The sequence below is a fragment of the Falco biarmicus genome, chromosome 2 (assembly GCF_023638135.1).
Source record: "Falco biarmicus isolate bFalBia1 chromosome 2, bFalBia1.pri, whole genome shotgun sequence".
In the NCBI taxonomy this organism is placed as follows: Eukaryota; Metazoa; Chordata; class Aves; order Falconiformes; family Falconidae; genus Falco; species Falco biarmicus.
Window position 1 is genome coordinate 77,580,001 of NC_079289.1, and position 17,093 is coordinate 77,597,093.

A 17,093-nucleotide genomic window follows, 5' to 3' on the forward strand; every position below is an offset into this window, starting at 1 on the left:
GTAGTGCAGGGCCATGCCTGAACTCCTAACCCAGGGAGGACACCTCCTGCTCATGGAGATCTTGCCTTGCACACACCCATCTCCTGCTGTGCGTTGTCTGTGCCTGGGCATCCCCCGAGGGTGCATGGCAGCACAGGTCTCCAAAGGGGATAATGTACCTTTGGCCTTGGAGCTCCCTGAAAGGTAGTTTGCTGGCACAGTTATGCCTGTGAGAAATAGCACAGTCAGGAGGAGAAAAGCAAAGAGGTTTTTTTTGTTTAAAAGGTTTTTTTCTGAGGGCTGGCATTGTTCTGAGAGAGACCGAGTTACTGCAAGATGCTCACACTACTGCAGGGTTAGCCATACACTCCTTTTGTTTGCCATTTTGTTATGAAGGATGAAGTCTCATCCTCTAGGAAGAGTTTTGAGAACACTCTCAGAGATGCGGTGAGTCAATACAGCTCACCCAATACAGCTTTTCTGGCAGGGATGTTCAAGTCACTTGGAAATTAATGAAGTCCTTTCTGACAAGTGTCTGCTGAATCTTTTTATATAAATAATTATTTCATTTGCTCTTTAAATGCTTTAGCCTCAGGATGCTGCTTAGAAGAAAAAAAAAATCTTACTAAAATGATAGCAGAAGTTGACGCTTACAGGCTATGAAAAGGAACAACAAAACAGCCATTAACTGGTGGTAACCAGTGATTAAGAAAAAGTTGCACAACTTGCTTTCAAGTGGATTATTCAGTGCCCAGTTGTATTTTGCTGCATTTCTGTGCTTCCCATCCTTGGGAAGATCTAATATGTTCAATAAATTACATCAAAGATTTTTGTCTAGCTGTTGCAAGTTCTATGGGAGCAAATGAAGGATGCTGTGCATTAGCTTTACGGATAATATCACCTGACCATGTTCTGCAGACCTGCATTCACCTCAGCACTGCTTGAGGACCGTGTCGTCTACCTCCCCAGACTATGTGCTGAATATTGCAGGTGAAATCCAACAAATGAATTTGAAGCTTAATTCAAACAATATTACCTTTCGGTTGCAGAACTTTATCAAACATCTTAACAATGGATTTTTTCCTAGCATATAAAACCATGGGAACACCGAGGGACATAAATTAGAAAGGCAAAATAAATTAAGTTGATTTGCTCTGTTAGTAAAAATTTCTATAAAGGTTTTAAAGGTATTTTTTTCTGTTAGTGGTTTAGCAAATAATGAATTTGAATCTGTTCTGAATACTGGACAAACACCAACAAAATTTTCCACTTTGATTAAGTTTGAAAGGAAAAAGCATTGCATTTAGGTTTTTTTCCTCTTTGCATTTTGATTTTTGAACCTTTATGTTGCCTCTGCAATCGTTACAGAGAAGAAATTCCCTTTTTGTATTGAGATTTCATATAACCATGATTCCAGAAGGTGAAAAACACCCATAGTGTTCAAAGACTTGTAGGCAGCATAGTGAAAATAACTTTTTGGGAGTACTCTGCCTGCTTTCACTGCCTGCTCAGGCTTCCAGTCTGAGCTGAATCATAGAAACCTGAATATAGCCCTGCCTGATGACCCCATCCAGACTTTAATTTTAATTCATTCTGTAATATGCATTATGTGGATGATTTAAAAAATTAGTAAAGAGGCTTCATAAATTTTTTTTCTAAGCATGCTTGGCTTGCATCTGAAATAAGAAGTGCTTAATAGGTATCCAGTCACCACCAAAAGGCATCCTTAAATTTTAGTGTGAGCTCATTATAAAACCATGGTAACAGGACTTTGAAATTGCTAATCTACAAAAGTGAGATTAAATACTTTTAATCACATCTTTGGTTTTGCTACCCAGTTGCCTACAAAATCCCAGAAATCTTCATGTAGTATGTTTTATCATGCATTGGAACTTGGTCGGCAGGTGTAATTCACTTAGGACTGCTATCAACATACACATTTAAAATAAGCTGGTTGCTTTCAAAGACCTAAATTAAGAGGCTTAACCGTTAAAGCCAGAAGCCACAGATTCCATGGAAACCAAAAGTACCTTAGTCAACAGAGATATAAAGTCAAATGTACATTTCTTCATTTTGATTGTCCCTTGCAAGTAATTGCCTGAGCAACCGAGGTTGTACCGCTGTCTTTGGAAGCCTGTAAATTAAGTACAATTAACAAGGTTTAAGAAACAAAGCAAAACACTTGAACCTCCAGGAGAGTGACAGTTAAAAAAAAGACCTGCAGAATTTTTAACACTGAAAATGGTTGAAGCTCTTGTTTCAGCTCTGTGGCTGTTCGCTCAACATGGAATGATTTCCTGATCATGACTACAGTGTGTTAGCAGGGTTTGTAGCTGTTCATCTGCTACCTACCAACACACAAATCGCTAAATGTGTTGATTTTCCTGATCACAGGGGCACAGTCCTGCAATCCAGCACTGTACATGGAATTCACTAGTTGCAGTGGGAGTTACATGCCTTGCTCTAACTTCTTTGGGTTCAGTACTTTTCCACGGTGGGTCAGAAAGACTCTGAAAACCAGAAAACTTTCTCTGAAAACTTTCCCAAAAAGTGCTTTCATTTCAGATTTCCAAGATTCTTCCCGAGAGACGAAGTCTAGATCTAGATGTGTTAGAGGTATTGTATGAAATCTTAATGTATAACAGACTTGCTGACTTTTGTGCACCTTCGCAAACCTAAACTTCAGCCCATGGCTGTTTAAAGACTTGCAGGTAAAGCTGGCCAGGGAACAATTTGTGTTTCATGACAGCTTTTGCATTTTTTGTGACAGCTTCTGAGGTTGTGAAGTTTTCCTTCTGCACTGAAGGAAAAACAAATCCTTAAGAATGCTTTTTATGAAATGGATCTGTGGGAAACATCTCTTTTTGTCTTGGCAGGATCAGATTTTTCAACCTGTTTTCCCTTCTGCAGTCCCTCTAATCCAAAAGCCCAGGTCAAAGACTTCAAAACCCCTTCCCAGTGCCAGTTTTTCTGAAACTGGACCCCACCTTGTTAGGCATTTTGGCTTTCAAAGAAAAACGTTTTTCAAGAAATTTTTTGTCAGAACCATTCCAACAAGCTCAGCTTTCTGGGGCACGTGGTCCCTGCTCCCCTATCAAGCTACATGTGGAAACAACGTAATATATAGGGACCTGATGGACTGTGGGACTTTCCTCTGACTTTCCTCATGCCCATTTACTTGGACCGTGAAGCCACCATAGGAAATATAGGGTAGGATAAAGATTTTGTGCAAACTGTGTAGAAAGCACTGAAGTTCTGGACATCTCTGGTGAGCTAACCTGGACAGTGGGAACCTAAGGAAAAATCTGGGAAGTGAGGAGGAGCAGGACACATGCTTGATTGAGGGAAGTGTGAAATGTTTCTACAGCTTTACTGTTCCTATGTCTTTTCTATCTTGTATTTAATTAAGCTGTTACTAATATCAAGCTGTTTTGTCTTTTCATGTGAGAAGTAGCATATTGTACCATAGTTTTGAGAAATAGCCAAGGCCTATATGAGACAGAGCAGCGCTCGGAACATTGTCTTCCATCCAGGAACTGCCAGCTGTTGTGCCCTACATCAAGACTAAACCATCCACTGGGGAGCAAGGGACATAAGGAAGAAATTTTCTGGGACAAACAGGCTAATCAGTCAGAGAGGAGGTTTTCTGGGTTACTGCTGATATGAGAAGGCTCTAATGTGACTATTAAGCACTGAGCAGCCTTTGATCTGTGAGTCAGTCATTCAGTATTCTTGACCCAATGAGGGCACGTCTGCTCCTCTTTGATCCATGGGGCAGACTCTGGTCTGATGATCTGCTTTTCCCAGGGGTGTGTGTCTGGTTGCAATCTGTTAAGTGGACACAAAAAAGTTGTCTTAGCAAAAACTGGCAACTTTGTAAAATCCCAGAATTTTATGGACAACAGATGTGTTTGTCAATCTAATTTGCTATCAAGGCTACCTAGATAACTACGGTGTGTGCAGCACATTAGGCATGATCTAAAGCAGAAAATCTATGACATTGGATGACACACAAAGTACAGATCAGTCTCTTTTCTGTTTTAGCTGGGGCACTGCCACTCCCCCTTTGCCACATCTGCTTTTTCAATCCATTCAGTTTAGGACCTGCTGGCACCTGTCACCTCATCCCTGATGGTAACATTCAGATGGATTGACCTGTTCTCTCTTGGCACATACCCAAATGGGTGTGATCCCACTGCACTGTGTTGCTTCCTCCATCTCTCCCAGTCCTGTTCACCTTTCCTCGCCCCAAAATAGCCCCTTTTGTTTGCTCCTACGGAAAACATAGCAGTTGTGGTAAATAAAGCTTATCCAAATTTGTTCTGTTTGGTCCTACCTTTTTGTGAAGAGGGGATGAATTAAGTGTTGTTTATACCCTGAAATAAAACAGAAGTATTTACTGATTTCTATTGCTTGTACTGCAATGACTCAATGTATTAGGACAAAATGCTATTTAGAGTAACGAAAGGAATGGATACTTCAGTGACAGCATTGATTTTGATCTAACACAGATTAATATCTTATGCTGGTACAATGCAAATCACAGCCAAATGAGATTTTCCCTCACTGCAACAGAAAATTATTAAAAAGCAGTGCTTAGTAAATGCATTAACATATGGTGATATGACTGTGGTTTTGTCTGTACTCCACAGTGCTCATGGAGAATGTGTTAAAATCTCCCCTCCCCCAGCTCCTTAAGCAGACATTTCCTACTCTGTGAAAAGCAAGTAAAAAAAGACCAGACCTTCTGTTTCTAATTTTTGTGTTTAATATCAGTTCTGATTCCAGTTGCTCAAGGCCAAAACTGTATTTCTCTTTCACATTTAGCCTGGAGAAGCCTCCAGGGACACCTTAGTGTGGCTTTTCAATATATAAAGGGGGCTTATAAGAAAGATGGAGAGAGACTTTAGCAAGGTCTGTACTGACAGGACAAGGCACAAGGGTTTTATACTGAAAGAGGGTAGATTTAGATTGGACAGAAGGAAGAAATGTTTTACAGTGAGGGCGGTGAGACACTGGAATAGGTTTCCCAGAGAAGTTGTGGATGTCACATCACTGGAAATGTTCAAGGTTAGGGTGGCTTTGAGCAACCTGATCTAGTGAGAGATGTCCCTGTCCACGGCAGGCAGGTTGGACTAGATGATCTTTGAAGGTCCCTTACAACCCAAACTATTCTACAATTTCTTTTCCTTTCCTTTGGATGCTGAGTGGCAACATGTTACTTAGCCACACCTCAGCAGCCATCCATGGTTAACACAGTGTGTTGTAAAACTAAAGATCCTCCACAAGTCCACATGAAAGATTGATCTCAAGTTTATTTAATTTCACTGCCATATTTGTATATGCAATTCATGTGCTTCTGAGATGCAAGGCATTCAGGACTGTATTCTGTAATTCACAGAAGGAATTAAAAACACATAATGTTAATCAGGAAAGACTTGAATTCCAGTCTCATACTCCAGGTATAAATCATGGAACCACAGAATAGTTTGGGTTGGAAGGGACCTTTAAAGGTCATCTAGTCCAACGCTCCCCCCTGTAATGAGCAGGGACATCTTCAACTAGATCAGGTTGCTCAGAGCCCCATCCAGCCTGACCTTGAATGTTTGCAGTGATGGAGCATCTACCACCTCTCTGGGCAACATGTTCCATTGTTTCACTGCCCTCATTGTAAAAAAGTCTTTCTTATATCTAGCCTAAATCTATCCTCTTCAAGTTTCAGACCATTACCCCTTGTCCTATTGCAACAGGCCGTGCTAAAAAGTCTGTCCCCGTCTTTCTTATAAGCACCCTTTAAGTACTGAAAGGCCACAATAATGTCTCCCCAGAGCCTTCTCTTCTCCAGGCTGAACAACCCCAGCTCTCTCAGCCTGTCTTCATAGGAGAGGTGCTCCAGCCCTCTGATAATCTTTGTGGCCCCCCTCTGGACTCACTCCAAGAGCTCCATGTCTTTCCTGTGCTGAGGACTCCAGATCTGAATGCAGTACTCCAGGTGGTATCTCACCAGAGCAGAGGGGCAGAATCATCTCCCTTGACCTACTGGTCACACTTCTTTTGATGCAGCCCCAGGTTACGGTTGGCCTTCTGGGCTGCAAGTGCACATTGCTGGCTCATGTCCAGCTTTTCATCTACTAAAACTCCTAAGTCTTTCTCTGCAGGGCTGCTCTCAATCCTTTCATCCCTCAGCCTGTATTTATACTGAAGTTGCGCTGATCCAGGTGCAAGACCTTGCACTTGGCCTTGTTGAACATCATAACGTTCATATGGGCCTACTTCTCGAGCTTGTCCAGGTCCCTCTGGATGGCAAATAAGACTCCTAAATGAGATTCTTCTTCTGGTCCAGACCGTGCATAGCAATGATGTTGAAAGAGATTTTCAGGTCTTTGGCTTCTCTAGTGTGAAGTAGGAATAATTTTGAACACTAGTGTTTTCTGGAATCCAGATAAACACATGTTGGTGTTTAGTTCTAGAGGACTGTGGGACAAAGTGGAGGAGCTGAAACACTCAATGATTTTTAGGTACATTCACTGAAGCCTCGGAAATTTCTGGGTTTAAGGCTATTAATGAAGAACTGCAAATTTCTGGTGGAGTCAAGTTTAACCAAATCTGGACAGCCCCTGTAGTCACGTGTAACAGTCATTCAGGCTGTTAGTGAGAGGCCCACAGAAACACACAAGAAAAAGTAGGACATTAAAAGAAATGTCATTCTGAGAATCATGAGAGTAGAGAAATTAAGTAGGTGCTTTCATTTTTCCTGAAGCTGGGCTTCCTAAAGGAAATACAAATAAAAGAACATACTTCCTTCATTTGTAGCAAAACCAGCCTACATCCTAATCTACTGGGGTTTCCAAGAGATTCCTCAACTTGTTTAAAAGCCTTTTCAAAAACACAAATGAACTTCTATCATGCTATATTGCAAGATAGGTATTTAAAGTTTTAGGTCTCCCAGCCACGGCATACTTTTTAGTGGGAAATGTCCCTTGCACACACTGGTAGTTAATTGCACAGTTGGAGCACCTTTGGCAAATGAAAGGGTTATAATGACTCTGCTGGAGTTGTTCATTTCCTACGTCTCTGTAACCACTGGCACGAAGCAGCTTTTAGCACTCCCCTGCTGCACAAAGATTTGCAAACTGCCATGGGACGGGGAGCCCCAGACTGACAGCTAAGAGTGAGGAAAACTGATGTGAGAGGCGGCAAAGAGCTCCTCCAGCTGGGAGCTCCCTTAGGAGAAATGGTGGTAAGGGTCTGATTGCAGATCCTTTACCTCCACACGTGGACACTGCTGAGAGAAAACTCATGGCTGTCCTTGTTGTTGAAGGTGCATATGGGGTACCACCACCTGTGGTAGTGTTAGAGGTGCCCTGCCCAAGAGGGCCATCGATAGCCATGGTGTGAGACCTATGTGGCTGAGGGTGTGCTCCATAGCCTGGGAGGTGACAATCCTATCATCTATCAGGTGTCGGTTCCCCTCACGGAGACCTGTTGTATGTGCTGCATTAAAGTCCTCCTCTTCACCAAGCTTAGAGCATGGTGCAATGAACACAACCCCCCACATCATCATGCAGGTGTGACATTAAGACACCAACCTTACAACCATTTGGCCTAAGTTAATGATGGAGTAAGATATAGGTAACTCCCTCTTGGTGAGAAAGCTGGTGTTAAGGTGAGATAAGCATGTGTCAAAGTCTGTCATTCTTAAAAAGGCTGAGAAAATGAAAAAGCATAAGGGATGAATCTCTGCCTGGTAGATACTGGCTTCACTAGAACCCTGTTGATTCATGTTAGCTACAGATCTCATGCAAGGTGTGTTGCTAAGAGTGGTGTGGGAAGAAGAAAATCAGACTTTAAGTGAGGAGAAAGCTCCATGCTTTAAATAATCAGGTGCATATATTTTTATTAATCCTATTTTTTCCCTGATTCTTAAAGTTGGCTGGATCAAAATTCCTTGTGGCCCATCAGCCTAACAGCCTCATATAAAGCTGGGGGAAAAGTTTACAGTCAGAGAATACAATGATAACAGAACATTAAGGCCCATGCCAGACAGGAAGAAGCTATTTTCATTGAGTATCGATTCATATTGGGACCAGAAACTTGCTGAAATGCCCCACTATTTGCCACTAATGTGTGTGCAAGTTCCTGCACTGTCAGATTTGCTGCCTTTGTTGAGCAGTAGGTTGCTGAGCTGAAAGTGCCTTTTTATCACAATTTAAAAAATAGACATCCAATAAGAAAATTGGCTCCTTTTAGATACTATCTGGCATGTAGCTTGCTTTGTTTGCTTTTCCAAATCTATCACCACCAGCTTTAAATATTGCCTTGATTAGAACATATATAGATATGCCTCCTTTTTTTCTGTTTCATAAAGCAGAATGAAACAAGATTTCTCTGCAAAAGTGGTATTTTGAGTATCCTAAAAGCAACACGTTAAGGAAATCACCTTTTCTTCAAATAAACTGACAAAACAATTCAGTTCATGGTATGAACAAAGTTTCTAGAAAAAAAAAAAAAAGTGGTAGTCACTTGTAATTCTCCACCTGCCAGATGCTATCATGAAATATGGACTTTGTTTAATTGAGAAAGGGTGTCACATTGTTTGAAGAAGTAGCTTGATTTTGTTGGAAGCTCTGTGTTTTGGAAATGGACAAGAAAAAACTGTTTTTTTATCACAGATGACCAGATGCTTATGTACCACACCTCAGCAAAAGATATAATATCTGTATGAAGAAACTCCCTTGAAATCTTTTCATGGATTGCTCAGATTTACGTCTTGGTGGTGCCAAGGCTGAAAAGAAAATTGAAGTAAAATTCACATCTTCCATGATACCTCCTGACATTAGCCATTGCCATTATGATACTCAAGAGCACAGCAGACTGAAAGCATCTTGAATGCACTTTCTTGAATTTCACCAAGGGTGGTTACAAAGAGCATGTCTCTATAGGTAAAAGTGAGACATTGCTTGGTACCTCTTTGGGGTGTAGTCTGAATGTTGCTTGGTATTATCATAAGAGTGATGAATCGTGGTAAAAAGTAACCTTTTTCACCAGCTGTTCTGACTCTTCCTTGCTGAGATATTGACTCAGCCTTTTCCTGCAGCTTGATACCCTGATTTCTGTATTGTGCCTCTGATCCCTCTCTTTGCCTTGGGGCTGGGCTGCACCACAGTTTCCACCGTGGAAGTCACCCATCACAGACTACATGCATTTGTGCACACATTTGATGTCAGGTGGCTACACTTAGCTTGTTTGCCACTGAGTGCTACCTCCTTCTCCAGCTGCACGAGCCTGCAGGTAGCAGGTACCTACCAGGAAAATGCTTTCCAGCCAGGCAGCCATGTCAGCAGCTTCAAACCAAGGCATTCGCTCAATGGATCTACCTAGTGCAGACAGACCTCTCATGGCTTTTAGCTGCTTTACATGAGTGGAGAGAGGGCTGTGGGCTCTTAAAAACAAGGCTTGGGTTCTGTGGCCGCAGAGCCAGGGCAGCTGTCCCAGCAGGGTCGCAGTATGTGGGGCTGTCATGCTGTACTGCACAGTGTGGCGGTGAGGAGTGAAATCCCCCTCCATAAGCCAGTGCCTGAATACCTTTCTGGGGTTTGTTGCTCTTGTTTTTCACCTTGTGCCAGCTGTCTGACCTGACAAACAGGGTTCCCTTTGACATGGAGAACTGCCTGCTGAATAACACAACTCCATCCTTAGCTTGCTGGCTGCCTGCTTGCCTGTCCCCATGTCGTTTCCTATGAAAGATATATTCTTATCTTCTTTTGTGCCCAGATCTGCTTATGTACTCTTTGATTGCCAAAACTTTCCCGCATTCAATGGTTTGATCAGTTCCCAGATGTTTATTTGCATGTATATGTACATCCCAGCAGTCCTCCCCCCACTTTTGTAAAAGCATATAAATATTTGAAACAGAAAACCATGAATGTAATTTCCCCACTTTTCTTATTTTTAAGAAGTACTTCAAATATTTCAGTGCGGGGGAAAAAACAAAAAGCAGCAGAACCCACACTAAGATGTAGCCTTATTACTTGTGCGTTAATAGAAAAGGACTGTACTACTTCTAACTTCTAAAGGAGTTTAATGTTATGTTCTTTCAGCATATGGAGGGTTTGTTTGATACTGACTTGATTAAGATTCTCTTGGGATCTATTCCACATCCTGCCCATTTGTTTCCTTAGACAGATATTGTACATGATCCTCCTCCCTCCTCTCTGGAAATGGCTCATTGCCCTCTGTCTGAACTGCTTTACAAGGACGGTTGTATGGAGACTGTGGTAAAGATGACAAAGCCTGCGGTGCATGCCAAGCAGTGGATGGTTCCTATAGGGGAAAATGCAGTCTGCAGACATCCTGCCTCCAAGTCTGACATCAGAGGCAGCTTTTCCCCTTATCTCCAAGTGCTTACAAATATGCTGTTAGGCATATCTTTTGCGTGAAGTGCTGGGTTTGTAAGCTGAGACAGGTGCAAGGAAGGATGAGATGCATGGGCAAATTAGGAGCTATGGTATACATGGGTACAGATAGAAACAGTTCAGCAAAAAAGCCGGCTTTCTATTCTGGGGTTTTGTTGCTTTTTTGTGTCTCCTTCATTCTGAGGTAGTACTCAGATGTATTTCTTCTTTGTTTGTAATACTGGCAACTTTCTTCTGGGCTTGCATAGAAATCAGAATCAGAAACAGGAAGAAATGATGGGACTGGCAAGCCATATGCCAAACCTAAACAAGAAAAGAGTGACTTATTTTTACCAGGTTTGGAAATTGTTCCCGAAGTTACTCTCACATGGGAGGTAAGGTGACTCCACATTGCTTGTGGAAGGTAATTGTATCTTCTAACAGATCAACGCATAGAACTGGGCTTGAGAGCAAACAAACAAACATGCTTTTAGGCAGAAGAGTTCTTTTTTAATTTGAAATGGAGTGTAGGAGGAATGCATTAGCAAAGTAATAACCCCTCTACTGGGGTAAGTGGATGAAATATGCTTGCATTATTACAGAACTTTTGGTCTCTTCTGTAGTAGAGAAGTAGGAGAGAAAAGCAGTAGAGAAAGTAGGAAAAAAAACCACTTTCCAGCACAGGAAAGTCTGTATTCCTTGTTGATGTGTAGATATGGATTTATTGAGAAGGGTAAGAACAGCAGAGCCGTAGCATGACCTGCACATCACATGTCCTTTCAAGCTGGTCTTGGTGCACAAGAAGGTGCCCCTCTCTTTCCCCTTGACCGTGCTGGGGTTGCCCCCACCCCCTACCAGTGCCTGAATGATGCAGATCTGTAAAATTACACAATTGTCTCTCTTTTCTGTAGCCAGCTCTGGTTTGGTTTGTGTTTCCCAGGATTGTTGGGGAGATTTCTTTAATGGAAGGAGGTGGGTGTCTCTGAAATCGTTTTATTTTACTTATATGTGTGAGTCACATAAGATTTCTAACTCTGTTCTTTTCTTTGCGGTCCTTTTTACTAGTCCTCAGTTGTCTGCTTAAAGTGCTATAGTGCAAGTAAGACCCTGCATGGGTCTATAAGATACAAGAAACCAGTCTCTGAAAACTGTCTAATGGGGAAGGAGGACAGGTGTCACTTCTGCAGGATCTTCATGTATTATGGCATTATAGCTCTTGCTTTCACCAAAAGAGCTACAGTTGTCCAAGCATTAGTTTAGGCTTAATCCTTCACTATGTCTATGCTTTGGTGTGGTTTTACCATGTGATTTTTCTCACATGAATTGCTGGCCATCTGAAGACACATGGCATCCTCCTGATGCATCATGTGTCATAACTGATATGAAGATAATGCATGCTGGCTGAAGGACCAGAATGTGCAGAGCAGAGTCATGGCCAAATGCACCCTGACAGTGTTTGGAACATGATTTCAGACTGTGCATGTCTAAAGTGCAGAAATATATGTCAGCATAAGTGTAGTTCACCTTTTCACTTTTTTTCACTACTGCTTTCTTGGATATCACCTAAGTATGAATACCACAGCTAATGCAACTAATCAGGCTGGATTGATGAGTTGAGCCCAGTTTTATGAGGTTCAACAAGGAGAAGTGCTGGGTCCTGCACTTGGGTCACAACAACCCCATGAAATGCTACAGGCTTGAGGAAGAGGGGCTGTGAAGCTTCTCAGTGGAAAAGGACCTGGGGGTGTTGGCTGACAGCCAGCTGAACATGAGCTGGCCTGTGCCCAGGTGGCCGAGAAGGCCAACAGCATCCTGGCTTGTATCAGAAACGGTGTGGCCAGCAGGACAAGGGAAGTGATCATCCCCCCCGTACTTGGCATTGGTGAGACTGTACCTTGAATACTGTGTTCAGTTTTAGGCCCCTCACTTCAAGAGGGATGTAGAGGTGCTGGAGTGTGTCCAGAGAAGGGCAGCAAAACTGGTGAAGGGTCTGGAGCAAAAGACTTATGATGAACAGCTGACAGAACTGGGGTTGTTTAGCCTGGAGAAAAGGAGGCTCAGGGGAGACCTTACTGCTCTTGACCACTACCTGAAAGGAGGAAGTTGTAGCGAGGTGGTAGTCCATCTCTTCTCCCAGATAACAAGTGATAGGACAAGAGGAAATGGCCTCAAGTTGCACAAGGGGAGATTTAGATTGGATATTAGGAAAAATTTCTTCACTGAAAGAGTGGTCAAGCATTGGAACAGGCTGCCCAGAGAAGGAATTGAGTCGCCATCCCTTAAGATGTTTAAAAAATGTGTTGATGAGCTGCTTAGGGACATGGTTTAGTGGCGGACTTGGCAGTGCTAGATGATCTTAAAGGTCTTTTCCATCCTAAATGATTTTATGATTAGAGCTGAGTGTTGGCAGGTCATTTGTATGGTCAAAGGAGAGAGAATTCAGCACCATCTGGGGATGATTTGGCCACATGTCTGGATAATTTCTCAATGTTTCTCTTCTTTCCTTTGCCTATGAAAGATGGCCATGCTTTTTCTAATGTAGTCCCCTTTGGCAGGTACCTAAAGCTATGTATGATGGAAACAGGTCTAAGAGCTCTGGTTTTAAATCTACACTTCATAAATAGAGCGGTCTCCCTTCCACTCTGTCATGCCTTGTTGAATTCAGCAGGGGTTAACATGGATGCAGGAACCAACACGAACAGAACAAGCTTCAGGGTCACCACCCAAATTATTCTTGATATAGGGAGGAAAGGGATATTAAGAGGGAGGACACAAGAAGATACAAAAAAATACATGGTTTTAGTGTAATGTAACCAATTATTTTAGAATATAATTGAACCATTAATTGGACCTGGGTGTTAACTGAAAGAGGGATATTCTTTGGTAATATAATTATGTACTGCCATTTCTCTTTTTGCTGCCATGCTTTCAAGCCTAGCTCAATTATCTATTATTCCACACAGTCTATTACTAAGGTCAGCCTCTGCAACACAGTGCAAATTTCTGTCAGTTTTCTTTTGTCTTACTGTGGCTCTGTAGCAAAGCCCATGATGAAGTCAGTAATTCTGTCTGCTGAGCTGTGGGCAAATGGTCTGCAAGAAAGAGAGTGTAAAGCCACATTGAATAACAAGAATAAAACAAAATACTGAATATCTTCCAGTCAAGTGAGCACTATGCATATCTGTGCACTGAATGAGACAGGACCCATGGAAACAAGAGACAGTGGTGGTGTGTGATTGCATGCTCTTCCATAACATATGTGCTCAAGCAGATGGGAATGTGAAGTTTTCCTGGACCTTCTAAATAAGCACATTTCTTAATTTCTCTTCTTTTCTCCCTGCCACATCCAGTAAAATAGCTTGACTGAAGTTGACCCTCAGCATGGAAAATTTCAGCCCAAGCAGATTTTTTCACGGGAATTAAAACAAGCTGAAAATGTTGCTGTAATGGGCATGATAAGGCAGTTTTAACAATAGGTGAAACAGCTGAGAACTTCAATTAGGTTAATTTGGCCACATTTAAATCCACTGTGAAGCTGAATAGATGTCCATAACTCCTTATGTTTGCCTGGATGCTAAATTAGGGCTTAGAGTAGGGAGCCCAAATATTTGCTTGCCCCCAGACAAGCAGCAATGCTGCATTTTCTTCCTCTTTTAGCCTGAAGAAATGTGCAATAGCAGGGGGCAGACTATCAGGCTGTAAACAGAACTGCTGAATCCTTTAGCCAATAAATTATCTGTGAGCTACAAGTTAGGAAATGCCAGGGTGAAAATCTTAGCTGTCACAGCATCCCGAGCTGCCTGTCAACCTGCTGGCCTGGAGTAACCTCTGAGCTGAAAGAAAACTGCAAATGAGAGGCTACCGAAGATTAACAGAGGAGGTGCTGGTGACTGAAAGTAGAGAATCCTGAAGTATGTGCTGCTCAGAGGGGTGATGCAGTTTGGGCTCAGTCCTTCTGCTCCACTGGAATATCCCATAATTTATACTCTAGTGTTAATTAAAACCCAAATGCTAACAACTAGCATCCCTTCTAGTATCTTCATTTATTTTAAAACTCAACTGTTTCAAAGTATGAACAAATCAACAGATTGGAGTGGAAAATGCAAGTACCATGTCTATATTGTGCTCTGGGATTAACTGATTCCAAACTTTCCTTGGTGGTCAAGGGAGCTGCCTTTGACAGGGAGTAGCTGAGAGTGGATTCCTGTAACCAGGCCTCCTGGAAATGTGATGAGGTCTCCTTCAGTGAGGAAAGACACTGTCGGTACAGCTGACTTTCTTAACAACACTTGCAGGGGTGTTTTATTATTCAGTTTATTCAGAGCAGGATTAATGTTCTAAGAACTGTTGTCCTAAACAATAATAATGAGTTCGATCTAGACAATGTGCAAAAACCAGAATTCAAATCTTCAAAGATATAACCCACAAAGAGTATTTGAATGAGTAGTCACACTGCATTTATTCTCAAGATGCCTACCAGAAACAAAGCTAGCAGATTAATAGCTAAGTTTGCTGTTAGCTTTGCATTTCATTCTACTTGTATATAAATTACTTTTGTCTGATGTGAATTACTTTGAAGGAGGAAAATAATTTTTTGATGTGCAAGGTGTGATTGATATGTAAATACAGCTAATATGCAGGAAATGCAGGAAGAGGGATGAAGAACTTCATGTGATGGGAGATATAGTTAGAATACAAATTGCCATAAGATGCGAAGTTTCTTTTCTCCTGCAAGAATGGGAGATGAAAATAAAGCTATTGTTACATGTGCTGAATGCATTTAACATTTTTAATTAGAATGAATTGGCAGATGCTGGAAAATTCCTAATGGTGCTGCATATTGCTCCTCACTATTTTCCTATCAAAATAACTCTGTTTAGTATGAGGGAATCACTGTAGATTTATTTGCCTTGTTGACTTCCTTTTCTCCTTTGGGCTTCCCTGAGCTGCTTTTTTTCCTGTCATTTTGAGACATTAAACAGCCTTTAATCAATGGGCGATAATGCCCAAGGGTTCATTAGTGTTGCTTGGGTCTCCCATCGGCTGCCCTTTTACAATGAAGCAGCTCAAATTATATCACCTCTTCAAAATGTGTAAGGCATCTAGGCTGCTCCTGTGCTTCCAGACTTCCCACAGTGCTTTCAGCCAGGGAGTGTGGTCTCATGACTGTGTGCTGGTGAGAACTTTGAGTTGTCCTTGCTCGCTTTTGGGGTTGCCGACAGGCCAAATGATACGTAGGTGGCAGAAAATGAAAGTGTGCTAATCTAAACTGCCAAGATGCAGAGCGATTTGCTTTTCTTAGAAATAGTGACTCTTCCCTATATAACAAAGAAAAAAGGGAGAAAGGAGGCTGCATCCTCTTTTTTCAGGGAAGCTGCAACTCAGAGCATCATGTAACTTTTTTGCTATCAGGTTGTTTTAGGTCAGTTATTACTGAATATGGAGGGGCTTGTAGCTCTTCCTCTCCCTTTTGAATTCACTCTAGTCAAATGGAGTATAGCACAAGTATCAGTCAACGTGCACAGTGAAGAGTATCACAAAGTATCCTGCAGGGACCCTTCCCTTCTCAAACTACATTGCAGTAAAGTATGAGAAGGGGCAAGGCAAGACCTTTCCCCCCTGCTCAGCAGTTGCGTGTTCACAGAAATCTGTGGTAGTGCAAGAGGAAATGAAACTGAGTTGAGCACCAATTTGCTTACCTGTAGGTCTTCCTGGTACCTGGGTAGAAGACTGTCCAAAGATTCGGGGAGGCTGAAGGAAGGAAGACTGGAAGGCCTCGGGAAGAAGGTGGTGGGCACAAGATTCGGACTGAAAAATGCCCTGCTGTTAAGGAAAAGGAATTTTGATACACTCCACTTTTGATAAAACAGTATTTGGAAGTTTTACAGATGTGTGAATATTCCTGGTGAGGCATTTCATATGAATCTGAATTTTCTATTTTTGAAGTATCATGGTTATAGCAGAAGGTACCTTGCCATTACAAGTTAACACAGGATATAAGCACCATTCCAAGCAAGAGAATTAATCTTGCATACTTTCGGGAGTATTTTAAAAGTTTTTGCTGAACTGTTCTTACAGGGCTTTATAGGGACCCAGCTGCTTGGAAAGGAATATGCTCAGAAAGACTGTGCTGGGGAATGGAGGAAACATTACTGTGGATTTCATACTTGCTGTATGTCTAGTGTAAGCTGATTTCCTTAGAAAGCTTCCTGATCTCTCTTCTGCTATGTCATGCCTGGCAGAAATGTTGTTGTGCTTACTTGATGATTCTACCACCAATAAGCAGTTGCCATTGATGTATCCTTTTTCTTTAATAAGATTTTGTTTTGTGTTATTTTGACAGTTCATCATAATTTTGGTGGGTTATATAGGAATTTAGATATTAGTTTTGCTTGTTTCTGAAGACAGAAATAGTTTTGCAAGAGTTTTGTTCTCAGGCTGGCTTGAGAAGTTTTTCTGTCAGTGTGAGTTGCCAGTTTCTCAGCTTCAGTGACAACTGTTGAAATTTATTTTTGGTTAAAACCCAAAAGAACTGCTTTTGTTAAGAATAATGAGAACAAAGCTTTCTGTAATGAAAACTTCTGCTAGTAGCACAAGCAACAGGCTATGTTGTACCATAGTTTCCTGTGAAGTTGTTTATTGTTTGCATGTGTACCTAGGGCACATTTGACTGACTTCCTTTGACTGTCAAGTGAAAGGAGCTGATGATGTGATGTGCAG

The 17,093-nt window shown here is 41.8% G+C and overlaps 1 protein-coding gene across 2 annotated transcripts in view; it reads right to left on the bottom strand.

The window, feature by feature from the left end:
* Positions 1-17,093, bottom strand: part of KCNJ6 (potassium inwardly rectifying channel subfamily J member 6) — a 162,098-nt gene that overhangs the window by 68,104 nt on the left and 76,901 nt on the right. The window lies entirely within an intron of this gene.